Here is a 10,336-nt window from a genome sequence, read left to right as displayed (position 1 = left end):
ACCAATTTCACGGTCCACTGAACACAGAAAATGATCGTGCGAGTGGGGCATCCGTGTACTTGGGAGGGATTCTTGTTTTTGTTTATATATTTTCGTTAGTGTTTGTATGTATGTGGTTTATTTATTTGTTTGTTGTTGTTTATTTGACCTTGATATATTATTTGCTATTCAGGTTTTACTTTAACTGTATTGCAAGTTATTATTTCTTATGACCAACGTTTATATACTGCATTCTTAATATTAGCTAATTATAGACAAAGATTTAGAGCTATATATCTTTTTAATGTTTTGGATTTTAGATCTGCAGACTAACAAATGCTGTACACTTCCTCGGTTTCAATCTCCCCTTCAATTAACAATTCGACCAACCCAAGCACCAGCTCTTCGTCATATTCTCCGACGTCAATATCAGGAATGTCAGGGTCACCGTCACCGACGTTTTGTTTTGCAATGAGTTACGCAATGTAGAATTACACTATGTTTTTTTCTGTGTTTTCTTTGCTTTCATCTAGTAGTAAAAGCTGTTTGCAAATTTTTTTAATGAACACTTTACGGCGAGAGACAAGTATTGGATCTGCAGCAGTGACTAATGAAGCGATGTTTTGTATGTGTATTTAAGCCAATTGAAAAGATGAAATAGGAATTCTCCTAGTTAAGAATCTATACGATTTTATTCTACCTATCGCATATTCTACAAATATGCGGATAGCGGCTATGTGTTTTGTTTTTTCGAGTTGCTGTGGATTGAATTGTTTCTTATTTTTATTGGCAAAATGAGGAACAAGAAGTTGCGCATCCTTTTCTTGAAACTGCCTCTGAAGAGTGAAACCTTTGTCGTCCATGTTTACCTCGACTTTTTTAATGTTATCCAATAAACCTGACTTTTTGCACATTTCAACATCTGTTGTACTGCCAGGGAACAAGTCGGAGATGAAAGATAATGATCCCCATAAAGTGCAACCAACTAATACCTTTGCTGTATGACGACTCCAATATTCGAACCAAAATACTGACTGTTTATCAAGCTCACTGGGCTCATTGACCTCAAATTTTGTACAGTCCAAAATCATAACGCAGTTTTGGAATTTTTTAATATATCAGGGGGACATAATGTCTGTAATTCGTCCATTGTAGGGTTCATATTAATTTTTGAAAATATTGATTTGATGTGACAGGCCCATGTTGACAAAATACATGAAACAGTAACTATTGAAACATTGAACATAGAGGCAAGAACGGTTTCGCTAATGTCTTGTCGTAGCCTCAATAAATACATAAAAACAACTCGTCTTGTGCTGATAAAGCTCTGTGTCTACCAAAATTTCCATCTAACATCTTCTTGTCATCAGACCAGTATTGTTTAGATTGTCAAATAATGTAAACAGAATCTCAAATGTGTGGTTATCAGGTAATCCGGTTAAATCTTGTATCTTTGTATCACTGTTCTTGAAATTGTTATAACTGAAGAGTTTATTACTGAGCATATTTTTGTCATTTAATAAGTTAGTATTTAATTCTTTTCTTGTTTTAGCGCTTTTTCTAGATCTCGGATTTTCTCTTTCGGTTTATTATGTTCTATTTCATTTTCCGTGTCTGTGGATTTTGGTTGACAAGCGTCACCAGAAGGCATTGAAGGTAATTGGGACCGAGCTTCATTGTCAAAGTAAGTTGAGTTTCTTCTACTAATATATGCAATTAAGCTTTACTTTAGATTTCTTTTCAATTTTTTGAGTTTTGCGTTCACATTTTTTACCAATTTGCTTGCCAATTGAGAGGTCGGGGATACCGTTGCTCAGGACTTTTTCACCAGCGAAAACATAATCATAAAAAATTCTTGAAAAAAACTCAAGTTTTGTGTGTTTCAAGAAGTTGTGCACCCTTTTCTTGAAACTGCCTCTGAAGAGTGAAACCTTTGTCGTCCATGTTTACCTCGCCTTTTTTAATGTTATCCAATAAACCTGACTTTTTGCACATTTCAACATCTGTTGTACTGCAGGGAACAAGTCGGAGATGTAAGATAATGATCCCCATAAAGTGCAACCAACTAATACCTTTGCTGTATGACGACCCCAATATTCGGACCAAAATACTGACTGTTTATCAAGCTCACTGGGCTCATCGACCTCGACAGTCCAAAATCATAACACAGTTTGGGAATTTTTAAAGTATATCAGGGGAACATAATCTCTGTAATTCGTCCATCATATTAATTTTTAAAAATATTGATTTGATGGACAGGCCCATGTTGACAAAATACATGAAACAGTAAATATTGAAACATTTAACTTGAAGCATTTAGAGGCAAAAACGGTTTCGCTAATGTCTTGCCGTAGCCTCAATAAATACATAAAAACAACTCGTCTTGTGCTGATAAAGCTCTGTGTCTACCAAAATTTCCATCTAAAATCTTCTTGTCATAAGACCAGTATTGTTTAGGTTTGTCGAATAATGTAAACAGAATCTCAAATGTGTGGTTATCAGGTAATCCGGTTAAACCTTGTATCTTTGTATCACTGTTCTTGAAATTAATGTATCTGAAAAGTTTATTACGGAGCATATTTTTGTCATTTAATAAGTTAGTATTTATGTTCTTTTCTTGTTCTAGCGCCTTTTCTATATCTCGGATTTTCTCTTTTAGTTTATAATGTTCTATTTCATTTTCCGTGGCCATGGATTTTGGTTGACAAGCGTCACCAGAAGGCATTGAAGGTAATTGGGTCCGAGCTTCATTGTCAAAGTAAGTTGAATTTCTTCTGCTACTAGGCTATTTAGATTTACTCTTGATTTCTTTTCTGTCTTTTGAGTTTTGCGTTCACATTTTTTACCTATTTGCTTGCCAATTGAAAGGTCGGGGATAACGTTACTCAGAACCTTTTCACCAGCGAAAAATTTTCATAACAAAATCTTGTTCCCGTTTTTCGATTTATGAGTTTTGAACATCGGTATACTACTGTTGCCTTTCTTTATGTCTTCATCATCTACGTTTAAGGCATGTAACCACTTTTTCCATAAATTGTTTTTTTGAATTCTGAAAAAGCTAAATTTTTGTGTGTTTCTAGATGTATTTGTGCACAAGGCACATGTTCGACCCATTATTATTGACGTTTTTTTTGTGCACCAGCTACGGTAAACGTTACGGCGTCTTTAGAAACAACATGGCGTCGTAGCGTACACCAAAGATCAAAGAATATTACCCATTATGCATTAGATTCTGAAACGGCGAATTGGTTCAAATTATCGAACTTCTAATCTGAAAAAATCGAGAACTGGTTTTATATTTATAAAAGTTGTGGTATGATAGTCTATTCTTTTATGTCTTACAATGTTAGAATGACATTTTAAAGCTATCAGTTTACTCAGCAGGGTTGACGAGCCCATCTTAATTGACCAGAAAAGCTTTAGTCATAGGAAAAAATTTGAAAACAACACATTTAATAATACTTGCGTCCGAAGCGCTTTTCTGGATTTAACTTCATTAGGAACGCTCAAAGCCAAACATTTGAAAAAGATTCTCGAAAAAGCTTATAAGAGATCTTTTGAAGGTACAGGTCTAACTGAGACTCAAACAGCACACAGCTTACAGCGTAGACACGTTTTTGTGTATTTACACAAGCAGATTGTGTGACACGATCATTATGAAAACAAATTATTTCTCACTGACATTCTTCTTAAATAAAAATATGGACATCGAAAATATTGTGATGATGTATGCATATATGCATCCAGTGATAGACTCTTAAAACTTCTGAAGATCTTTAATCCAAAGCTTAACAATTTTTCATTGATAACAAATCTTTTATTTTCCTACCATTTTTACTAATATTCCAATCCTTCTCATAAAGAACACAAAGAACACACATCTTGTAAAGTTCGTAAGTTTTCCATACAAATAAACAACATTTCAGTAAGTGTTTGTACCTGATACACATCTCAGTGAACTTAAGTTGAAAGATATTATCGAAACTCTTACTTCTGCTTCATACCTTGATCTTTCTCTCGGTATGGACATATACAGACGACTTTTCAACTTAATGTATGACAAATGTACCGGTTTTACGTTTTTATGTACCATATACTTTTATCAACAGAGAGTGACTCACCCTCTGCCTAATCATTTGCATTACTCAAATTATACATTATGCTTTGCATGTTCATATTATACATACTGTATTAACATGTTTGTGTTCCAGCCTGTGTCTGTTTCTCAACTTACTAGTGTCATACATTCGCGGTTCTGAATGTTAAGATACAAGAATATTCGTTATATCTGTAAATTTACCAATTGTGTGTTCAAATCTTGACTGTGAAGTTTGATTAAGTTTTGCATTACGGGGTGATGCATGCAAATGTTTGCACCTGTCCTAAATCAGGAATCTGATGTTTAGTAGTTGTCGTTTGTTTATGTAATGTTTACGTGTTTCTAGTTTTTTATAGAGATAAGAACGTTGGTTTTCCCGTTTGAATGGTTTTACACTAGTAATTTTGGGGCCCTTCATAGCTTGCTGTTTGGTTTGAGCCAAGGCTCCGTGTTGAAGGCTGTACCTTGCCTATAATGGTTTACTTTTATAAATTGTTATTTGGATGGGGAGTTGGCACTCACACCACATCTTCCTATATCTATAGCAGGAGACGGGTACCAATTATATTTGCACCTGATCACGCTTCGTGGCTTTCTCAATTGTGTTTAATGTATTTCCCTACTTATACCTCCTCTTTATAGAAAATTTACGTTGGAATACGTAGAAGTTTTCAATACATGTGAAATATATAAAATAAAGTGTGTTATCAAAGCAATATTTATTATTTCATAGAAAGAACAACATATTAGTTATGTTCCAATAGTTGGTAAATCCTTGCGAGAATGTCAGTTTCATTTTTCAATTTCTAAGATTTAGAACATCTAATCTACAATTATAGAAATGTTATTTTCATTTTCTATTCTGCGGAAGAATTTTCCTCATTTCCCGTATTATCATTTCCATTTGCAGTAGTAGAACAAGTGATTTCAAGGTCGTTATTATTTGTTGCCAAAAAATTTAGTCCTGTCGGTTCCGGTCCTGTTTTACTTGCATTTTTTGGTGGCTTGTGATCGATTCCATCAATATCTTTCCATTCATCTTTAGCGTTTCGTATATAAAAGTTTTTTGTTACTATTACACCACCTCCTTCATTTTTAACTGGATGGTCTTGGCACAAGTACATATACTTGCCTTTACCGGTATCATTAGGCTTTATGGAAACATATGCTATGTCTTTAGCTTTTTCGGGTAAAAATTCTACCCGAGAAAACCTTTGTACGACTGAAAACCCAGTCTTTGTACTTTGGTCAAATTTGTCCATTGTGTCTTTACAAAATTTTCCAAGAGCAATTTTTCTGTGATTCTCTGTGATACTATCTGATGACATTCTTGCAAGTACATAAGTGTTACTTGCATTATACACTGTAACAGGTTTTCTCCATGTCATTGTGTGCTGCAATACGGAGATCATCAAATCAATTGACAAATACATTATTGACATGAAAACTATTCAATTAAAAGATCAGAAAACAATATAAAGTGACTGCAAATAATGTACTCAACTAGACACAAATATTGATAGATGAATAACTATACTGAGACATTGTACCAGTACTTTCATACATCAGCTAAATATGTTTTTTACGATATACTATGCTCATGATCATGCCGACGTTTTCCTTCACAAAGAACGTTGACGATGTGCGTCGTTTCAGAAATAATATGCCCACCAAAGTTTCAATTGTGTAATTTGCACTCCAAGATCATCGGAAAAGTTCAGATTTGGGAATATGTTTACTTCGATTATGCCAAAATTTAGGAGAACATGATAGAATTGTAATTACGACCAAATGAACATAACCGTAGTCGTCTGCGACAGAGATATCCAATACCAATAAGTCGAATTGAGAAAATTACGATAAAATTTCAAGAACTACTGGTTTGTTGCAAAATATAGATGGATTGTGCATAATTAAGAAGCTGAAATCATTGCTTTTGTTTCGTTCTCAACCGATTCTTTTTTTTTATCAATTTCTAGGATTTAGTCAAGATATAAGACAGATTTAACTGTCAGTATGGGATCAATAAATTCTTTAAAAATTGTCACCACACTTATTGATTTAGAAAGATGGGTTGTTTTCATTATATAGCTTATGTACATATACTTTTTCCGAAGAACATTCTTAAATTTTTCCATATTTAGAAGGAGTTTACTTTTTTTATTGCTTGCTTCTAGGAAGTAATTCGCCGACATATATTTTCCTTATGCATTGTGACCTTAGCGTGACCCTCTTTGTAAAAATCCGTTGATCGCAATACGCATGGATCTGTCATAAAATAAACAAATATCTTATTGTACATGTTAACCACGTGCTCAATACCCATGTTTTTGTTGATTGTTTACTATAAGGTGACAATCCGTAAACTTCGGCTTCAAAAAACGGCATTTATTGAGCTGCCTTATATGTTAAAACAACAGACAGAGAGAAAAAATGACCATTATACGATATTTTTGCGTAAAAAATGATAAAATCATGGACAGGAGACTAAGTTTATAATATATACATGCATTGGTTCAAGAATTGGATAAACATTATTTATCACCGTTTTATATGACTTTGAAGTTCAAAGATAATGCTAGTTTTTCATTCTTTCTGAATAACTACGATATGAAGTATGTCTCATATGAATAAAGTTGGTTCTTATAAAAATGCCGATAGTATATTGGAAACACGTTCAAAAACGTAACATTACTATGCAAATATTAAACCGTTGTTGTATACTATACCATTAACATAGTATTAAAAAATTCATGTAGTCTCAATTTTATTTTAAAGTTTATGTTTGCATCATGTGGTTAAGAGATCTAGCCTTAATTGTTTGTCGAAACTGCTGTTATATTTACCATCCGTAATTTCTCATCTAATATATCTTGTTTTATGGCTAGTTGTTTTCAAAAGACTCTTTTATCGATAAAAGTCTTAGTCTTGTTTCAAAAAATATCTCTAAATTTGTGACAAATTTACGACAGGCGTTTTCGAACAGATAACCATTGGTTAATTAACGTAAAATATTATAATTATTAATTCTTGTAGACGTTCCAGGCAAAACAGATCTATATTAGAAATGAAAAATCACTTTGATTCAAGTAAGTTTTTTTAAAATAAATATGTACAGCCTCTCTAATATCGAGACACTCGATTTGAAACCGCCCCTTCACTCCTAACATAATTTATTTCACTCTTTTAAAACAAGGTCTGATCAGACTTTATTGTGCAATAAACTTCCGTATCTTGACCATTTCTATCTGAATTAAATTTAATCTTACCTAAAAAAAAACACAAAAAAGGGCGAAGTGTGTATCCTTTTATTCGAACTTTGAATTCCCTTGTGACAACGCTTGTCTTACTTGTGTATTTCATATTTGTCTTTTCGATATAAAATCATTTAATTATCTTTCTTTTATCTACTGAACACATTTCTTTTTATCTTTTATACGCTAAAACAAGACATTTTATCTTTTTTTATCTGTACAATTTAACAACCATAGTTTTGTTAGATATGATACAAGTCTTTAGGTCACACGTTTTTGGCGTATTGAATTTTAAACCTGATGCTTTTTGTTATCTATTAATCATGTTTTTCTTTGTCTAATATGTTCTCCTATTTATTTGTATTGTAGTCCTGTAATATTATGTTGTCATTTCAATGTTATATTTAACTTTGCCATTAAAGTTCGAGGTTTGGCATGCCACAAAACCAGGTTCAACCCACCACTTTTATTCCCCTTTAAAAGTGTCCTGTACCAAGTCAGGAAGATGGCCATAGTTATATTATTGTTCGTTTCTGTGTGTGTTGCATTTTAACGTTGAGTCGTTTGTGTTTTCTCTTATTTTTGAGATATTGAGATCAGACGTGGCACGGTACTTGTCTATCCCTAATTCATGTATTTGGTTTTCATGTTATATTTGTTGTTCTCGTGGTGTTTTGTCTGATGCTTGGTCCGTTTCTGTGTGTGTTACGTTTCTGTGTGTGTTACGTTTCGGTGTTATGTCGTTGTTCTCCTCTTATATTTAATGCGTTTCCCTCGGTTTTAGTTTGTTACCCCGATTTTGTTTTTTGTCCCTGTATTTATGAGTTTTGAACAGCGGTATACTACTGTTGCCTTTATTTACCATAAATCGGTGATGTCAAAGATTTTGGTCAAAATTAACTTTGTGTGTGGTATTCTAAATTTGAGTAGAAATTAAAAACAATGATGCATTTATCATGTTTATCTCTTTTATATTCGGACATATTGCTGAATGAATTCTGTAAAAATGAGTAAACATATGTACAGAAAGCACGTAAAAGCTGTTACTTGGCTGTTTTAGGTAAGGAAAAAAATCAGAAACAACAAATACGATTTGGGTGCAATTCATTATGAAATCAGTATTATTTTATTGGCAAAATAACACTAAAAATCGTCAGATTGACGCAAGCTCTATACTTTTTAAATAAATAAGTGAGTTTTACATCCCATAGTTATTGATGAGAGGGTGTAAAAGAGGGACGAAAGATACCAAAGGGACAGTCAAACTCATAAATCTAAAACAAACTGACAACGCCATGGCTAAAAATGAAAAGGACAAATAAACAACAGCACACACGACACAACATAGAAAACTAAAGAATAAACAACACGAACCCCACCAAAAAACTAGGGGTGATCTCAGGGGATTGTAGTTACGACGTAAGGAACATATCCGATATTTCCAAATGTAAGAAATTTCCAAATATCAGTCTTTAACGTTTGTACATATACAATAGTAAACGGTATTGCGAGGATTCACGGAATAATATTAAACGATAGGGTGACAGTTATTATATCGAATTGTATGTGATGTACATAACGACCTTTTTAAAAAGGTATTCCAAATTTGGTTGTACCTGTTTCCCTGTAAACATAATTGTTGGGATTATGCAAAGTTACATTTATTGAAGGAGGCAAATTAGATCGTGAAAATTCTTGGTAGTCACCCTCAGCTGATGTTACTGGTCTAGACTGACAAAAAAAGGGATCGAAATCAGTCATTACTGTAATAATATGATAAATCCTTTTTGTAGCGTTTCTCATACAAATAAATGTTTAAATTTGACGCTTCCGAAGCGGTTTTCCAGATTTGCATCCATTTAGGTCTATCAATACTACATTGAAAAATTACTTTTTTAAAGACAAAATCATATGAGGCTTTATTTGCATTAGGAGTTGGAACCTTAGTGTTTTAGCAGACTACAAGAACGCATAGTTACAGGAAATTCACGATACTGCACAAACAAAAATGGGGAATTTATAAACGCTTTTCAAATTTCTTACTTATTATAAATTGATTGGGTTTTACAAATATTAACAATTTTCACGCGTATTATTCAAATATGGGAATATATGTCTATTTAATTGATTGCTAATCACCTCCGTCGCCCATGACACTGGTTGATTCACTTTCATGACCTTGAAACTTACTTAAACAGATACCACCAAAATTGAAAGCATTATCAAATCATTGTAACATATATAACCTTAGAAGCAGGAGGTACCAGATTAACTTTAACAACTAATAATATATAAGATATGATCACTACATGTATGATCATAAAAATCATCTTAAAACGTAAAATTTGTTATTTCTCTATGTACATATATATATATAGTTTTTATATGACTGGATGAATAAAACATTTTTTAATACGAATCAAGATCCTGTTTCTTTGTGACTTGTGATTTATTAGATCACGCATACAATCAGATATAATTTAGATAACGACAGGATTATTCCATTCTCAATCTGATTCTGATTCGATTTGTATCTTTCGAAGGGTCCAAATTCCCCCTTACGACTGAACAGCGAACCAACACAGCAAATTATAACGATTTTGATTTGATAGAACAGAATCTGTTATAAGATAGTTGCGTTTGTAATCCAAAAAGACAAAACTATCCGGTGAATTTCCAAAATACAAAGAACGAAGTGATATACAGACATGTGGAGCAGGATCTGCTTACCCTTTCGGTGCACCTGAGATCACCTGTTTGTCTATTTGTCGTTTTCATTTTTAGCCATGGCGTTGTCAGTTTATTTTCGATTTATGAGTTTGACTGTCCCTTTGGTATCTTTTGTCCTTCTTTTTCCAGATCAAGATTTCTGAGAAACTGCACCGTATTATATCAAATTAATATGATTTTAATTGTTGGGGATGTTCCAGGCAAAACTGAGCTATAAGAAATGAAAAAACTTTCAAGTGTGATCAAGTAAGCTTTTTTTGATAAATATGCAGAG

This window comes from Mytilus galloprovincialis, chromosome 13, assembly GCF_965363235.1.
Source record: "Mytilus galloprovincialis chromosome 13, xbMytGall1.hap1.1, whole genome shotgun sequence".
NCBI classification, from domain to species: Eukaryota; Metazoa; Mollusca; class Bivalvia; order Mytilida; family Mytilidae; genus Mytilus; species Mytilus galloprovincialis.
Note: the sequence above shows the minus strand (reverse complement) of the source record.